General features: G+C 37.7%; 1 pseudogene; it reads right to left on the reverse strand.

Moving 5' to 3' along the window:
- LOC146601062 (uncharacterized) overlaps positions 1–17,408 on the reverse strand; it is an 80,468-nt pseudogene extending 63,060 nt beyond the window's left edge.
- Positions 17,409–18,648: the final 1,240 nt, after the last annotated feature.

Consider the following 18,648-nt stretch of genomic DNA (forward strand, 5'->3'; position numbering starts at 1 on the left):
TCCAGAGAAGGGAAGACTTTCCTTTGGCTGAGGAGGACAGGATTAGAGACCTTCTGGGCAGGCTAGATATCCACGAATCCATGGGCCCAGATGGCATGCACCCACAGATACCGAGGGAGCTGGTGGATGTTGTTGCCAGCCCACTCTCCATCATCTTTGAAAGGTCCTGGAGAACTGGAGAGGTGCCTGAGGACTGGAAGAAAGCCAATGTCACTCCGGTCTTCAAGAAGGGCAAGAAGGAGGACCCAGGCAACTACAGGCCAGTCAGCCTCACCTCCATCCCTGGAAAGGGGATGGAACAGTTCATTCTGGATGTCATCTCCAGATAATAGAGGAAAAGAAGGTAGTCAGGAGTAGCCAGCATGGATTCACCAAGGGGAAATCCTGCTTAATCTGATAGCCTTCTATGATGGAATGACTGATTGGGTAGATGAGGTGAGAGCAGTGGATGTTGTGTACCTTGACTTCAGCAAGGCTTTTGACACTGTCTCCCGTAACATACTCCTAGAGAAGCTCAGGAAGTGTRGGTTAGATGAGTGGACAGTGAGGTGGATTGAGAACTGGCTGAAAGTTCAGTTCCCCTCGCCCCCCTAGAGAGTCGTCATCAGTGGCATGGAGTCTAGTTGGAGGCCTATGGCTAGTGGCCCCAGGGCTCAGGACTGGGTCCCATCTTGTTCAACTTTTTCATCAATGACCTGGAGGAGGGGATGGAGTGCCTCCTCAACAAGTTTGCTGATGATCCCAAGCTGGGAGGAGTGGCTGATACAGCTGAGGACTGTGCTGCCATTTAGAGGTTCAACAAGGGAAAGTGCAGAGTCCCGCAGCTAGGGAAAAATAACTCTAGGCACCAGTACAAGCTGGGAGCTGACCTTCTGGAGAGTAGTTCTGCAGAAAAAGACCTGCTGGATGACAGATTGACTGTGAGACAGCAATGTGCCCTTGTGGCCAAGCAGGGCAATAGTCTCCGGGGTGCATTAGGAAGAGTGTTACCAGCAGGTGGAGRGAGGTGATCCTGCCCCTCTACTCAGCCCCAGAGAGGCCTCATCTTGAGTACTGTGTCCAGTTGTGGGCTCCCCAGGACAAGAGAGACATGGAGCTACTGGAGAGAGTCCAGCGTAGRKSKACAAAGATGATCCGAGGGCTGGAGCATCTGCCCTATGAGGAAAGGCTGCGAGAGCTGGGCCTGTTCAGCCTGGGGAGGAGAAGACTTAGAGGGGATCTCACCAATGTGTACAAGTACTCAAAGGGAGGGTGTCAAGGGAACAGGGACAAACTCTTTTTAGCTGTCCCATGTGACAGGACAAGAGGCAATGGGCAGAAGTTGAAGCACAGGCAGTTCTGCCTGACCGTGAGGGGGAATTTCTTCCCTGTGAGAGTGATGGAGCACTGGACCAGGTTGCCCAGAGAGGTTGTGGAGTCTCCTTCTGTGGAGATCTTCAAGGCCCGCCTGGATGCAACCCTGTCTAACATGCTGTAGGTGACTCTGCTTGAGCAGGGAGGTTGGACAGATGATCTCCAGAGGTCCTTTCCAACCTTAGCGATTCTGTGATTCTGTGATATAATGAAAAGAAACAGCATAGATAAATCTGGATTGCCAGTTCAGGAACATCAGAAATTCTTCCAGCTATTTGAARAATATGAACAACAACATTGTGTGTATTACGAGACTTTATAATCTTTAACAGCCTGTTACAAACATTAATTAAATATCACTGTATCTATTTGTGATAGTTAAATGTTGCAGTCCCATGAGAGAGGATTAGCAGAGACACAAAGAGGTGTGGGGCTTGACTTTCAAAGATACAGAGATGCCTAAGACACAGATTGTCTCCTGCTGGGAGTTTGACAAGTACCTAATTAATTGTGGTGGCAGTTAGGCTCCTGGAAGCTTTTTAAAATCCCCCTTGGCATCATAGGTTCTCAGATATTTTTGAAAATGCGGCTTCCTGTGACTTGCCTAGGCACATACCAAGTCAGATGTAGTCCAACTGGGGGAGGTCTGCCTCGGAGCAGCTGTCTTGATAACATTCCCTAGTGTGCCTTGGGATAAGCTGCACCTACTCAGGAGCTCATATAAGCCAGAACTGCACTGTTGGAAGTAGCTCTTGTAGGCTCTTCAGCTCCTAATGGCTTTGTCTATGTGATAATTTAGATTGTATTTTAATTCCAAGAAATGTATACCTTACAGGCCAGAAAGTAAAGAGCTTCCTAATGGCACTTCTTTCTGCTCCTCCACCACATCCACCCTGCCCCACAGCCCTTGCAAAGGAGTACCCTGACGTATTCTGCAACCCATTAAATCTTTTGTCTGTGAGATCTTGTTACAGTAAAATATGTTGTATATGTGTCTCTGTATTTAGTTTCTCTGGTTTTCAAAAGCCCATGAAGGAGACTCTCTGAGAGAAGAAGGAGTGCAAGTGGATTGTCATACTGGAATATTGTGGGACATCTGAATGGGCTTAATGCAGGTTAAAATATGTGACTCAGGTGCAGAATTGCAGTGCTTGATAATAGAGCATGTCTGCATCAAAGCAGATTTAGCCTGGACATTTACATCTGTGCAGGTAAGGTAGTACAGCCCCTCCACACACCGCAAACATCCTTAGTGTAGAGAAGACCTATTGGCAGAGGCAAAAATGGCATTCATGATTCTTTTTTTCCAGTTTCTCTGATTTTTCTATCAGTAAGAAAACATAAAACCTCTGAGCACTGTTCAGCTCTGAATTAAACAAGAAGGTGGACAGCCCTCGGTTAATATTTAAACAGCTTTTGGAAAATAATTTGTAGGATCCAGCTGGAATCTGTTTGAAGTGCCCCAAAATCAGCTTGATAATGAGCTCATAACAATGCATTGATAGCAGACAGGCTGATTCATAGGCTTCTGGTCACCATTTCATAAGTGATGTGTGAGTCAGAGATTTAAATAAATTCAATATAAGAAATATTGGGGAGCCAGTAAATCTGATTATTGCTTATGAATCTAGCCCAGCATCTCCTGCACTGTCATTCTGCTTTTTCACATTTTGCAAAGACTGTCCTCTTAGAATTTACTGTATATGCAAAACCAGCAGTGCAAGCAAGATGGTAATCGGAGCATGAAACAGAGACACATGCACTCTCCTATGTATTAATAAGTTAGTGGTGGTGGGAGGGAGAGAAATGGAAAATAAAACAGGCCTCAGATAATGCCAGAATGACAGAAGTGATGTAATGCTCAAATTATACTCCTTTGAAGTAGGCTCTGGGTGAACTAAATACACAGCACATGGCAAAAAATGTGTGGCAACTGTTGTGGTAGAATTTGTCTTAATTAAGGCTCCATACGAAAAGATAAATCTTCCTAAGTAGGAATAGGAGTTCAATGAATTGAAGCCAAATATTCAGCATGCCATTTGAGTTCAGGAAGTGAACTAAACATGAGTTTGCATAATGTATTAGAAAGCACTCTATTGCATTAGGAAAATGCACAATGTCTATATACTTTTTGAAAATAAGATACAGCTGTTGCTAAACTCACTGTTTAAATTTTAAGAAATCAAACTGTATTTATTCAGAGCATGGTCTCAGCATCCCTAACTGTATTAAGATCTTTCTGTCACTTTGTCAGGTTTGGATTGTGCTTCTGATAGCATCTGTATCATTCTTATCTTGAATACACTAACACTGTGAGGGCATGACAGAGAATGGTATCTCCAAAGTGGCTTTAATGTGAGCTGACTTGCTCTTGCTGATCAAACAAAGTGTTCAAACCTTCTTTCATTYACCATAGCTTTATAGATGGATTAATCCTATGTGAGAAAAGGATTTAACCAAAAATACACTCACCTACTTCACACAAGCCCTTAATTAAAAAAACAAACAGAAATCTCACAATGATCCATCTGTGTACCTTGAACATCAGGACCAAAGCTGGCACAGGCTCATCCCTGCAGCAGACTTGTTGTATACAAGTAACATCAGAGCAGAATGTAGCCTGAAGATTTAACATCCATAAAATACGCTAATTAGAATCATAGAATCAGTAAGATTGGAAGGGACCTCTGGAGATCATCTAGTCCAACCTCCCTGCTCAGCAGGATCACCTACAGCATGTTAGACAGGGCTGCATCCAGGCGAACCTTGAAGATCTCCTCAGAAGGAGACTCCACAACCTCTCTGGGCAACCTGTGCCAGTGCTCCGTCACTCTCACAGGGAAGAAATTCCCCCTCACGGTCAGGCAGAACTTCCTGTGCTTCAGTTTCTGCCCATTGCCTCTTGTCCTGTCACACGGGACAACTGAAAAGAGTTTGTCCCCGTCCCCTTGACACCCTCCCTTTGAGTACTTGTACACATTGGTGAGATCCCCCCTCAGGCTTCTCTTCCCCAGGCTGAAGAGGCCCAGCTCTCGCAGCCGTTCCTCATAGGGCAGGTGCTCCAGCCCTCTGACCATCTTTGTCCATCTACACTGGACTCTCTCCAGTAGCTCCATGTCTCTTTTGTAGTGGGGAGCCCAGAACTAGACACAGTACTCGAGATGAGGCCTCCCTGGGGCTGAGTAGAGGGGCAGGATCACCTCCCTCCACCTGCTGGCAACACTCTTCCCAGTGCAGCCCAGGATACTATTTTTCTCTGGAGGAATTGTATGTACTACTGTGTTAACACTTTGTTGTTTTTAGCTCTGTATGTAATGGGAGGTCTGAGGCTAGTGATACTTTTTGTGCAGTCAGATGAACTGCTGCTTCTCCCAAAGGCTCTTCTTCATGTCAGTGTAATTCACTGAATGTGGAGTCTTCTCCATCTGCTACGAAGTAGTGATTATTCCCTCACCTCTTCTTCAGAGTTGTCTAYCAACTGATCTGATTTTAATCAAAAAAGTTTTTCCTCTTTGTTTGCTGCTATTGCCAGAGGCACATGGCCATTGAGGTGCATACATTTAAAATTAATATGCTGCCATTCAACCCTAGAAAACTCTAATAGAGTTAGCAGAATTGCACAGGTTCATTCTGTGCATATATATGTATATGCATATATATGTATATACATATATAAGTATATATATGTATAGGTATAAGTGTATGTTTTTGATGTTTTAAAACATACATTTGGATAGGAGAAACAAGCAAATATAAAGAAAACAATATTTCCTGCTCTTCTGTAGGGTTTTGAGGTCTTTTGCAATTGTATCTATGCAAACTTGTAAATTTTATACCCCAAAACATTATTTAACAACAGAAGGGGAGCATTTGTTAGAATACACCAGCTGATACAAATTTGAATTTTGATTTATCCAGAATGCACAGCCCCCCCCCCCCCCCCCTTTTTTTTTTAGTGGTTTAAATCATCACAGTTCCATTAAATTTAGTAGGGGCACCAAATTTGAACCCCATGATGATTTGGCCTTAAATGCCTTAATTTGTTGGAATCATTCTAGTTCCTCTATACTTAGGACTTAGCTAGAAGTCTGGTATACTGCTTGCAGGACTGTTTGTAACAGGGGTAGAGAGGAGATGTGATTATAATGTGAGCCAGAACAGTTGAGAAAAGATGGGCTGGATGAAAATTTGACTTATAAAGTGCCTGACAAGCTTTGATTCTCCATCTTAACCTGTGCCCAGAATCAGAATTAAGAGGACTGTAATGTTTACTGCACTTTTGAAGGCCAGAGAAGGTGCAATAAGTAACAATAATCAGAAACAGAAAACATTTACTAACTAGTCACTCTGAAAACCCTAGTTTCTATTTCTATTTCTCGCCAGCACCAGTGTCATGATTCACATATTTTAACGAGAAGAGAGGAGGATTATGAAATTCAGCCAGAATACGTGAAGGTAACTTCTGCACTAGATGTCTGGGTAAACTCTGCTGAAGGATGCCAAGGCGAGTAGCTGGGGTTGTGCTGTCCGTCCGTCTGCCCACCCCCTCGCCCACCTGCAGCAGCAGCCTTGGGGGCTCTGGCACTTGCCCACTGCACCCACCCTGGTGCAAGACACGGGGAAGTGTCCAAGTTCTTGTGCCTGGAGGGATTTCATGTGACCAAAAGAAAATGCTGTTTTGTTTCCAAACCGGCAGCAGTGATGAAGATTAGAGCTAATGCCCAGTGACCATGGTGGCGCGCCTGGCGCATGTGTGTGACACGAACAATATGCCAGCTCTTAGAAAGAAGCAGTGATTTTGGCTTTGGCATGGTTGTAAGATTTTCAAGATTTTGCAGCTACTTTTAACATGAGAAAAGTGTGTGATGGTTTTCTTTGTTGGTAGCTACAAAAGTACGTATACACATGTATGTATGAAAAAGGGGAGCAATGAGGCATGCCTAACAAAACAGATAGTGTGGTGATGACAATTTGTAGGGTACGTATTGAAATAATTTAATTTAATAGACAATAGCCTGTCCTAATGTTTTAAGCCAACAAAGTGTTCCCTGACTCCCAAATGTTTGCTAAAATAACTTTTTTTCCCTGTTAATTTCCAGTTCTTGGCTGCATTTTGTGCTAATTTCGAACATATGTCATATACAAAATATGTTAATTTTGAAAGCCAAATTTGGCAGGAGATGATTGTAGAACTGGCATAAAGAGGTTTGGGACAAACAAACAGACGAGCTCAAAGTTGGCAGGATGCATTTACATTCCACAAATTATTTTTTTTTAATCTTTTTCAGCCATTTCCATGCACATATGCAGGAATAATGAAGGAAAGGCAAATAGTCTGTGATAAAATTTCAGYATGAAGTGAAAACACCTTTAATTTAATCATCTGTTTTATTTTGCACAAATTTAAAAAAATTAGAGATCAATGGTCACCTCGCACCTCCTGGTCCCCAAAATACTGCAGATCAAAATTGTGGTAATTGAAATACAATGCTTCTCAAGATACAGATTTCCAGTTAACTGGAGCAATAGGTAATGAAACTAGCCATGCGAAGGCAGTGGGTTGCTCGGTTTTTGCAAAGACCCTGTGGATTGCTGTCAGTTGGAAACAGTTGCACTTCCTCACTTGTTTAGCATGCTGCATTTTAGAAGCGGTATCTTCTCAAACTTATTCCATGAAAATTGTAAAGCATTCAAATCACCAAAATACAACTGAAATCTCTCTTCTCAGTACTCATCTCTGTACGACTTTAACCCAAAACTTATGGAATTTCACAGTCTAGGTTTTCATTTTTGCTTCTTAGAGACATTTTTATATGTATGGGTAGGTATGTATGCTTAATTCCTAAATTAATACCGTTCATTTTTGTTGATATGTATATATATATATATATATATAATATATATTTATTGAGTTGATTGTAGCAGTAGTACTTAGTATCACTGAGTATTAGTATACATATGCCTGTATTCGATTTGAAACATGGAAGTTTGATAATGATGGACTTGATTCTTAAAGGTAGATCTCTAAATAAGAATCAATATAGCTGTATACTAAATGCAGTGAAAAACTTCCTGAAGAGAACACAGTAATAAAACATGAGAGCACTATAACGCAAGACAAAAGAAATCTGAAGTTAAGGATACAATCTTAATTGTGGCCCTTAATTTGGATGCATTACAAACTCAAATTATGGGACCATTTGTCCCTTATCCTTTCTCTTTTATGAGTTTAATTAGTTTTTTTTTTTCTTGGTAGGATTTTCTTAAAGTTCTGAATGGGAACGAATGCAAATGTGTTAAAATTTTCCTTAGTTGAACATACTGAAAAATTTTAGTAGGAAGTATCAATAATGTCAAGCCTAAAATATATGCCTGATTTTAAACTATATAAATGTATTACAAATTGTAGCATAAAAGTTAAACTAGAATGAAACAAAATGATAAAGTCTAAATTAAGAGTTTGACATTGTGGAAACAACATTTTCTGTCATACAAATAAAAAGAGAGTAAAAACAAATCATTTCAAGTTTTCTCTGTCAAAGTGGTTTGACTTCCATAAAGCTACATTTTCAGGCAGAAAACTGCTTCATTCTGTAAAACAGTTACCCACTTCACCTAAACTAACCTATAATTCCCTTGGAGATCAATGTTGTGAATAACTTTTGTAGGTGAGCAATCCAAGGCTTGTTTCTACTTACTGTGRTCTGTCTCCAATTGTCTCCAATAGACCTTCCCCCCAAAAAAAACACTGAAAAATAAATGACTATAGATCTCCTGACTGAACAAAGGAAAAAATGAGATATTAGGGAGGAACSGACAGGATGATTATGGCAGGATTCTTTGGAGACCAGCCTGGCTGCTACRGAAAAGCATGGCCAGACAGTGTTATGACTTTGAACATACAAAAATTTCTGCAAAAACTCTTTTGGAAGATGATAATCAAAATACCRCTACTCATATTGGAAATAAATAGAACAAATTATCTTAAAGTCAAGCACAATACATCTGGATCAATGGTCTGTTAATGATCTGGTCAATCCTGATCTGGATCAAATAGTACTAGATGAAAACAAGCTTACAGCCTTAGATAATTGAAAAAATACAGGAAAATTTTAAACAAGCTTTAATATGTGAAATGTATAAGATGTAGAAATAAGGTAGAGAAACTAGAAGTAAGATAGAGTATATTTAAGTGCAATTTTAGGTGGTTTAAAAATTATACTGCTAAAAGATTTTCCTAGAATAATACTGAGACAATTATTAAAGATCTCACTCTTTGATTATGTACAATACATATACTCTCCCTCATCCAAATCAATGACTTGGTTCATGTTGTGTATCTTTAACTAGCTATGGGCTTAAGACATTTAGACTCCTGCACAGTCAAGGGAGAGAAAAAGAAGGGCCCTATAAGGGGCCATATGGAGTTTTCATCCTGACTGTCTTGGATAGCTATCCTAGATGCATTAATTGCCTCTGCAGTTTTCGTTAGTCTGTTAATGAGAAGAGACAAGTAAGCCAGGCCAGACACCTACTGCTTGGATTGATGAAGTTCCTGAAGGAGTGTCCTGTCTAAAGTGACTGATTTCTGAGTGGGAAACAAGACTTTTACACTCAATTAGAAAAAATGGAGAAAAAGCTTTGCACTTCAGATTTTAGAGAAGATTTCAGTGGTTTAGCATTRAAATTGTGCAATTGTTATTTCAGGCCAGATAAAAGTTTGCATGTGGGCTGGTTCTCTTTCTACACATATTGGAAATGCTTGTCTTGATATTCTAATATATTCTCTGCAAACAATGGYGGATAATGGCAGCACGGAAAGAATCATCAGGGGGCAATGTAGTGGCTTCTATCAGGAGAGTTTGGCTGAAGCGTTTTAGCATCCTTAGGCAGGGATCAATGGAAATGACATTCGATACCCGGAATGAATGTATACAGAGCTCATCTATTCTCCCTTTAATTCAATGTAAGTTATTCTTTTCTATATGGGACTTATTTTTCTTTACTCAAGTTAATTGTTCTCTTGTTCCTCTGCAATCTGTACTCAGAGGTAAATAATAATTAAATTGGATCTCTACAGCAAGAGATCCATCTCCTAATGAAAAAACAAAGCTTTTCCTCTTTACTAGAAACAAACACATGAATTTTGAGAAAAGGATGGAGCTTGTATGGCCTTGTTCTCTGAACACTTTCGGCAGAAGGGGAAAAATTCTAAAAGTCAGATTTATCATGGCTTGATTTTTAAATTGACAGAAGGGATTGGTAATATTTACACGTTTATATTTGGATATTACCTATCTTCTTGGAGAAAAAGTTCATAAAAAATCATGTTATACCGAATAAAAAGTTAAGGCACAAATTTAGTTTACAGCTGATTTAAAATAAGATTTTGATCCCATGGACATTTATTTCAGAAGCTTAACTTTACTCATGGGCTTGACAATATGAAGCATTATAAACAAAACTGGTAACACTGCCAGCATCAAGGCTGTCCAAAAATTCTCATGGCTAAACTGTTCTTATTTGATGCTATGTTTGTCAAAATTTAACCAGCTGGGTTGAAATTTTCCACACTGAATCTCTATTATAGAATGGTCTCTTTAGTTTGTTTTTATAATTTTACTGAAAAAAAAAGTTCAGATATCCAATACTGTCTTCCTTCCTTAAAAGATGGTTAASCCTTCCGTTAGGAAGCTCTGTTGTCTCCTTTTTGGAGCAGGCMCTTGAACCTGGGAACAGAGAAAGTCCTTTGCCCTTTGGAAGGGACAGACTCATTCGTATATTTCGGGATTGTAAAATAGCAAAATTTAAGATTGTATATTGACTCARACTCTGGGACAGCATAACTGTGTGTTTGACTTTACCGCCTTAAGAATTTTTTTAGCATAATGTTGTTGCATTTTGTTTTAAATACATGGAAGCTGCAATAGTAATGTTCAACAGTCACTTCTATGAGTAACCCTCAGAACGTACAAATGGTTCTTTAAGGAAGAAGTAGACTTTGTGGAAACAAATATTGAATGGGCCTCTGCTAGCAAATTTTCAAGATACCTCTTTTTCTCTGAGAACTTCTGATCTTTCACTAATGTWAAAAAGTCATCTGGTAAGTTTATAGTCATTTAATGCCTTATTAAAAATGACCCCCCAACTTTATTAAAAATACTACCTCCAATGATAACAGCAAATTATTATGCAACGATGAAAAATAATGCATAAAATCAAATAATTTAGCAATTCTATCTTTCTTCATTCAGACTGAACCAGTTTTTTTATCTCCTCTGAATATATATCATGAATAGCTGCTACACGAGAAAATACTGAAGACTTAAAATTTTCTTTTCCTTGTCRGTGCCAATAGAATTGACAAAGAAAAGTTTTAGACAGTGTAGAATGGGCATTTATTTGGACAACTTTGGACTCATTTAAATATGTAATTAATTTTMTTCATGTTATCAACATATTTGACATCAATGAAAAATATCATTACTAGACATCAACCAGTGACCTTGAATTTCAAAGAAGTTCCAGGTAAACATGACAGGTGTTATTACTCACCCGTTTTTCAGGGTAAGTTCTCTTTCAGAAACCCTAAGCTGAAACAAATAGAAATAAAACTCTAGAAGAGTTTTAAAAAACAATGTATAAAATGCATAAAATAATAGTTTCATGTAGGTTCAGTTAGATGCAAATTAAATATCTTTAAAAGTACAGAACATATTTTCAGGTTTGTATTCACACAAGATATTATACCTGCATTACATTAGGACATCTTTTATCTGCATAATTCTGCTGAAAGTTTTTATTTCTGCTATTTAAAAGTACCTAGTGAGGTTCTGAATATTATGCCATATTTGGTAAATCAGGAATGCATAGTGTTTACCAGATTTGGATATGCATATGTACATATTATATATATTAATTTGTGCATATGCATATTTATTAGATGTAATATAATTTAATTTGGCTCAATTACTTTCTTGCARAAAGACCTGCTTGCAAAGATTCTGTTCCTACTTTTTTTCTCTCTCTCTCCCCCTCCCTTACCCACATAGTTTTATTGATGTCTAGTAAGTGAGAAAGATTCTGAAACTCTCACTTGAAAATGATGAAGATTATAATTTCTTCGTGTTGATTTTTCTTTAATAGGAGTGTATTTATTTTATAATAATAGTTATAACTTTGAAAGAATATCAATAATTTTATCAACTCTTGATTTTAATTTAATCTCTCTATTCTTCTCTTTCTCCATTTTTTTCAGGTTAATAGGTAGCACGTACAGAAGTTACAATTAATAATTATATGTTAGGCTTGTTCCTTTTGCAAAAGTTTCTGCTTTGCATGGTGTGTTGAACAGTAGAAAGGCACTTTCTTTGCTTACGTACGAGCTATCTAAAATATGTGTGTATTTTTATCATTGGACTTTGAAGAAGGCAAGAATCATAACCCGCTTTTACAAACAGATGTCCAGAGAGCAGAGGTGACTTGCCTGTAGCAGAACAAGATTGGAACTCAGAACCTAACTCCTAGCTCAGTCTTTTTTAAGTTATATTGCCCAGTTCCCCCTAAAATACTGTTTGGCTGTGTAGGGCCAAAGCAGTACTGACAGACCARGCTTGACACAGAGAAAGATACTGTCTTGGTTTGTTTTTGTACCTGGAAGAAATCTCTTGAATCATTTTCTGTAAGTCCTTATAGCATCAGGGGTGAATTTCTTCCTAAAAATCTATAATGATGCTTTCTGAACGTATTACTTCTATCTATTGTCCTTTAGGAGTGTTACTAACTTTAATGGAACTAAAGAGCTGCTTGAAGTCAAGCCTCACTTAAATCTCTGCAGGACGAGATCTTCGACCATCTTAATACTGTAGCAGGGCTAATTACAGCAAGAGTCAAAACAACCAAGTACAGAAAAATGCCATTTTTTTCTGAGACTGAAAACTTAATTTTGTGTTGCAAGTACACTCTCCCGCTCATTGTTTATACTTTATCCTTGCTAAAGGAAAGGAAACCAAAGACCTCAGGGAAATTTTGAGCCAGCCTTACTTCCCAGGGCATGCTTTGGAGAATGCAGAAACTGAAATGCTTTTTTGGTACAAGCTTTGTTTGGCAGGGCAGATCGCTGCTATATGAAATAGTACTAGATGAGTTTGACATAGGCCTTCTAGTAAAGATGTGGAATGCAACTGCAAGCAAGGGACTATGGATGGAGTTAATTCAAATCCATTTTAGTTTCTTAAAGAAAATAAGGGGAAATTTAAGGGACCGTGTTTTGCTGTCTGGTATAAAGCTCTGGAAACTCTTCTGAGGCCTTTTCCGTAGAGCTGTACTTGCAGGAGGAATCTGACTGCTGAACTTCCCCAGTCACCAAATGAGTTAAAAACTTGTTTTTGTTGCATGAGAGGAAATGGTAGTGTAACGACCCTAGCTGGGGCTTGACATTCATCTTCCAGTGCTGGTGTTCGGGCAGTGCAGAGAAGGTGACAAATGCCAAAAAAAGTGCAAGAGCAGCTGCTGTTAACTATGAATATTCACATTTCACAGCCCATTGCTTACCTACCTCAAATGAAGATGGTGCACAGGTAGGGGAGCGTTTGTCCACCTTATGAAGTTCCTTTGAACTTCCTGAGTGCAACAGGGAAAGTGAAAAGCATGCAGGGGAAGTGTTATTCCCTCCCTATGCCAAGTATGGGGAAAAAACAACAGGATATTGGAAGGCTTTATTTTGCTTTGATTTCTCCAGTGTTTTACATGCTGTTGCACAGACTTGGGGGTTTGGTAGTGAGCTTCATGAAAGCAGCTCATGTGGGATCCTCCCCAGGTCCTCTCCACCCACATCATTAACACCCATTAAATCATTACTAGTTAAATCAAATCAGTAAATAGCAAAAAAACAGCTGTGACCATTTAAGACATCCCTCCTGTTTTCCTGCTGGGTAGTAGGATTGCTGGGAGATTGAAAGCTCTGTTTGGTGAAGAATTTTCAGATTTAATGAGTTGTAGTGAAAATAAACATTTCAAAATCCCTAGATAAGGAAAAGTTTGCCCTTCTCCCTTTGAAATTTTAACAGACTTGAAACTGTTTCAAGCTTGTCAGAATGTTTTGTTTTCATTTTGGTTTCTTCTAGTTCATGTATTTTATATTTTAAAAATAGCAAAATGTCATTGCAAAATACAAAATGCAACTGTTTAATTTTGGAGTATTAAAATATTTGTCAGACAAATAAGTGGATTTGTTTATATATTTTCTTTTGAAATAAAATCCACCTTTATAAAAGTACTCTGATATAGGATTGTTTCATAATTTTTGTCTAAGTTTTCTATTTCGATAAAAACAAGGATAAAATGTTTCTCTTACAATTTTTAAATGATTGTCGATATGAATATTATTACATTCCTGTTATGTGTACACTCTGAACCAAATGTTTTCCGACTTTTCATCTACAGATCAGATCAAATTGTTTTGGATATTTCAGAAATGCTCCTTTGTCACAGAAAATACATTAAAAATTTCCACTTCCCATATAAATACTGAAAATGAACACTCTAAATAACTGGAATCCATCCCCTTGCTTCAAGAAGAAATAGCAGTTGTTGCAGATGTTTGTCATTCCTAAAAAGCAATAGACTATGTTTAGCTTTTATTCCAAATGTAGAACTCCCTGTGAGTCACATTTATGCCCTCCTGCTGGAATGGCAGCAGAATAAATGTTCCTTATCAACAGGTAAAGGAAAAAAAAATACTTTAAAATTTTGAGAACAAAGAGAGAGTGGATTTCTATATAGAATAAATGAACTTCATATCTGATGTGGTTTAGGGTTGCCAGTTTTGAATCAGAAACATCCTCAGGTCATTGAACTCCAGAAGAATATATATACATTGTTTTTCTTTTTCTTTTTTTAAAAAAAGTTTTTTAGAGAGTGGAAAAATCTCTCTTTCTCCATTTATAGGTGGTACAAGGAAATGGGTTAAAGAATGAAAAATTCCAGCTAGTGTGCAAAGATRTGCTGTTTTTATGCTTTTATTTTTTGACAGAATCTCAATGCAGTAAGTGAGGAATTTGTATGAGAACAGGAGTCATGGTATCTATGGCCAATAGTCCATGACAGTTTTCAAGTTCTACTTTAAATGATTTCATATGTTGCTTAGAACTCAGGTTATGTTAAAAATAACTGGGAAGGAAATATTGAGGAAAAGATGCATTTCTTTGTTTCTTTCTTCCTCCATTGCCCCCCTCCTTTATAATTTTGGTACTATGATTTCTTTCGCTCCCTTATCCCATTCATATTCTGACCTCTATGTAGGTTTTTTCTTTCCTGATTTTTCAGGCTACCATTCTTCGAGTTGATTAATTTCATGTATGCTAATAGTCCTAAAGTACTGTTCCTTTTGACAGTAATAGAGATTGTATTTTTTGTGTGTATAGGGTCAACATTTGACCCTTAGTCATAAATAAATAAAGGAGTTTGGGAGAGAGGATATATAAAAATTATTGCGCTGACTTTCCCTATACATACAATTTATATAATATATACATCTTTATGTAATATAGATTACATAATGAAATAAAATTATATAACTGTAATATATTCCACATGTTAGACTTAGGTATATTGACACATATAAGTATATATTTACATTTGTCATGCGTGCTGTTTAAATATACAAAATAAATACATATGAATATGCAAATATATATACATAACTGATAAAAAATTCCATATTTAATGGGTCATGGAGTTTAAAAATGTGTGAGAGCTATTTCTATATTGCTTATTGGTCCCAGTTGTCATGATACCCAGAGGAGTTAGTTTGGAAGCTCAGAAAGACCATAAAGAAGGAATCATGTGAAGGAGCTCGTTTAAACTATAGAGGATCCTGGAAATTTCATCAGTACTTTTTGCAGGGCTTCCATTTCTATGTAGCTTTGTAGCTCATGTTGCTAAAAGGAGCAGCAGCACTGCACAGTGCCCGCTAACATTGGTCAGGTGCGTTAGGGCCTCATATGAATTTTCAAGTTCAAGAAGATTTGACTAAGACTGTGACAAGTTTCACACTTTTAATTTCTCCTGTGTGGTTATAGCATTAGAATTTGTCATACAAGTTTAAATGTTGAATGTCACTTTACAAATTGTTCTGCTGCTATCTCATTCATTTAAACTTTCATTCTGGGGTACCAAACACAGGAACACACAGGTTTCACCCACATGATTATCTTCAAGATTTAAGACTAGAGCGATGCAGTGTTACTGCAAAAACACACTGAAAATTGCTGCCAAGCAGCTGGCAGTGAAGTAAGAGACCTCCAGAGAACTGTTAGAAAAGGACTACTGAGAAAAAAAAAAGTACCAACCAGGCCAGGAATGTAAGGATCCATTTCAAATTGTAGTTTGAGTACTGCTTTTAAGCTCATTTTTTGTGTGCCTGCACCACAGCACCGCTTCAAATGTGAACTGAATTTAAAAATCAAATGAAAAAACTTTAGAAATGTCAAATGCAAAAATGAAAYACAAGAAAGTTTTGTTCAATGTCGTTTGAAGTTCAGCGGCTAAGGTTGCCAGTGGCTATATGATACCTTCCAGCAAATTTTATTTTGCTATATGTGTTATTAATAAACACATATACAGAATCTTCACAACTCCTTACAAGGAAAAAAATCATCACTGTCTTAGTATAGGATGTTAATAAAACTGTCCTATTAATTGTAATTTATAAAGAGAAAAAGAGAAAAAATGCCTTGTGATTGAAAGCCTCCATCTGGTAGATGTCCTAAATTCAAGCATTTCAAGTGAGAATATATCATGACTGAGGAAGAAATCCTGAAAAAGAAACATCATTTTTTGTGTTCTGATTGCAGTTCAGATCAAGTCATTTCCTACACAAGGAAAGATGAGATCAGATTAAATTTCAGTGGAATCATTCACCCTGTCTGATCCCTGTTTTTAACTGTCAGGTACAATTCAGGAGTTGTCTGGAGCCAGTAATGGTTATTTGTAGAAGGAAGGGAGAGGAAGGGAAAGAGAGAGAAGAGACTGAATATTGTTGGTTACATTGCATAAATGCACTTGGTTTTACACATATAAATTTCTGCTGCGCAGAAATGGAAATGGAGTGCCACTGCCATTACAATGCAGAACCAAAAATTGATGGATCTGAGCAAATTTGGATTACAATCTGATTTACAAGGCTAGCCACACAAAAAGAATGTGATTGCTGTATTATTCAGCAGAGAAGATGAATGGAGAGAAGCAGGAGCAAGACTATTTAATGCTTCAAATTAGTCAAGGAACTAAGTTATTYGGTTTGTGAAGCATCAAGGTTTTGAGGTGCTGCAAACACACTTGTGRTAGTGGGAGGTGACCTTCTAGGCTTATTGAATGCTGGCTGGTGGTGGTTGTGTCACAAACTTATTCATGCTTACAGCTGTATTTATTGTGTGTGCGTTCATGAGACAGGTCATATGAACTGATGGTCATGTTTCTTTTCAGTGCTTTCCATCATAAAATCATAGCCTAAAAAGCATTTTCCTGAGCAATCATTAATTTTTATTTTGATTTTTAATTAACTCCATTCTCTCTTCAGAAAAAGAGAAGGCACAGCATATTTTTCTGTATGATAGAAGGCATAAATTTCCCTTCTGTGGAAAGATTTCCCACAGATGAAAAATTAGTGTTCTGTAAGGAACAAAGCAGCTTGGAACAGGTCTTCTTTCTTGGAGATGAGAGCTCTGTGGGGAGCCAGTTCATGTCAGACTCGGAATAAATGGTATTAAATGCTCTTTTCGAGGAGGGTAGGAGCAAAAGCAAGTCAGAAGTGGAAGAAAGACAGTATCAGTGCTCTTCCTATTTCTGATCCCYTAGAAATCTGGTGTAGATGATTCCCTAACCTGACTCCCTAACCAAAAGATAACATGAAATATCAGTGTACCAGCCAYGTACAGCTAATATGATACAATGCTGAGCTCTCTGAAGACCATACCTTTTACAGCTGCTTTACTGATGAGAGCTAGGAGGTTGTATTTTCTTGCCTTCACAGCTGTCAGTTTGTCTTCTGTCATATTCCGTAATGGAGTAATTGACTACACAGACAAAATCAGGCAAAAGTGTTGTCAGGTTTGAGCTGAATTTGAGCTTAGATTTTAGGCAGCCTGGAGAAAAAGTCAAAGGCTTTGGTTCAGAGTGTTGCCAAAGTGCTTGTTACTAATATCAGTAATATTCAGGATAAAAAGGCTCAAGCTTATCCTTAATTCTCAGATAATTCTCAGATACCAAATGTTTGAAATATTTGATTATGTTGCAGCTACTTTGTTTTCAATTCTGCAAATATTTAGAAAATCTGGTATTAGAGGCTTGATATTTTTCAAGTCGTAGTTTTGTCACACATGAGCACTGGTGCATGACCCATGTTGTTATAAAGTTCTACAAGCACCTTTAAGTTTTTGGTGCCTTTTTTTTGCTTTAAAGTAATTCTTCAAGATTTATTTTTGGAATTTTTTTTTTTTTTTTTTTTTTTTTTTTTTTTGCTTAAAGACTACACAGGTAAACTAATTCATATATGCCGCATCAATACACAACATACTTATTTTTTTCTGAACAGTTCTAATGACTCTGAATGGTTTGTGTGAGCTGATTACATCATGGTTTCAAAGTCAAGAGGGCCCACTAGACATGTGATATATCACTAATAAAAGATGGGAGGCCTATATTTGTAATTTTGGCTGTTGCTGAAACATATTATAGCAGATAGAACCACAATGAGCTGCAAAGTGATTAACTGGCAGTGCAAAGTATGACATTTATTTAAATCTAGTACTATACTCACAGTTACCTTGCACAGGGAATTTGATGCATATGCCAAGGTTATTATTATAACAGTCTTAAGGTCCATTTACTACAGGGCTGAGCAGTCACAGTTCCTGTTGAGTTTGCATCAAACTCAGTTTTTCTACTAGCAAAGAGAGTATTGATGTTGCTGACACTATGAATACAGATTCCTGCTGATTGCTTGTAGGAGTTTTCATCAGTCTTCTTTTAAAGCAGAGAGGTTGTTCAAAGACTGGCAGCCATAGGCTGTGGATTCATAAATGTAAAATTTGGTATATACAATAGGTGCTGTAAATTAGAGCAAATAAAACAGTAAGTGTGCACATGCATGGAATAAAATGCTAGAAGACCATATATTGATGTACAAAAAGTGAATTATTAGTTACACTGGAGCAAAACATGAAACTGATACTTATTTCCTGGTCAATCCATACTAGATTAAATTACATCTAAAGTCCTAGAAATTYATGAAAG

This window comes from Rhea americana, unplaced genomic scaffold (assembly GCF_003343005.1).
Source record: "Rhea americana isolate MKP2758 unplaced genomic scaffold, rheAme1 scaffold_11, whole genome shotgun sequence".
Classification (NCBI taxonomy): Eukaryota; Metazoa; Chordata; class Aves; order Rheiformes; family Rheidae; genus Rhea; species Rhea americana.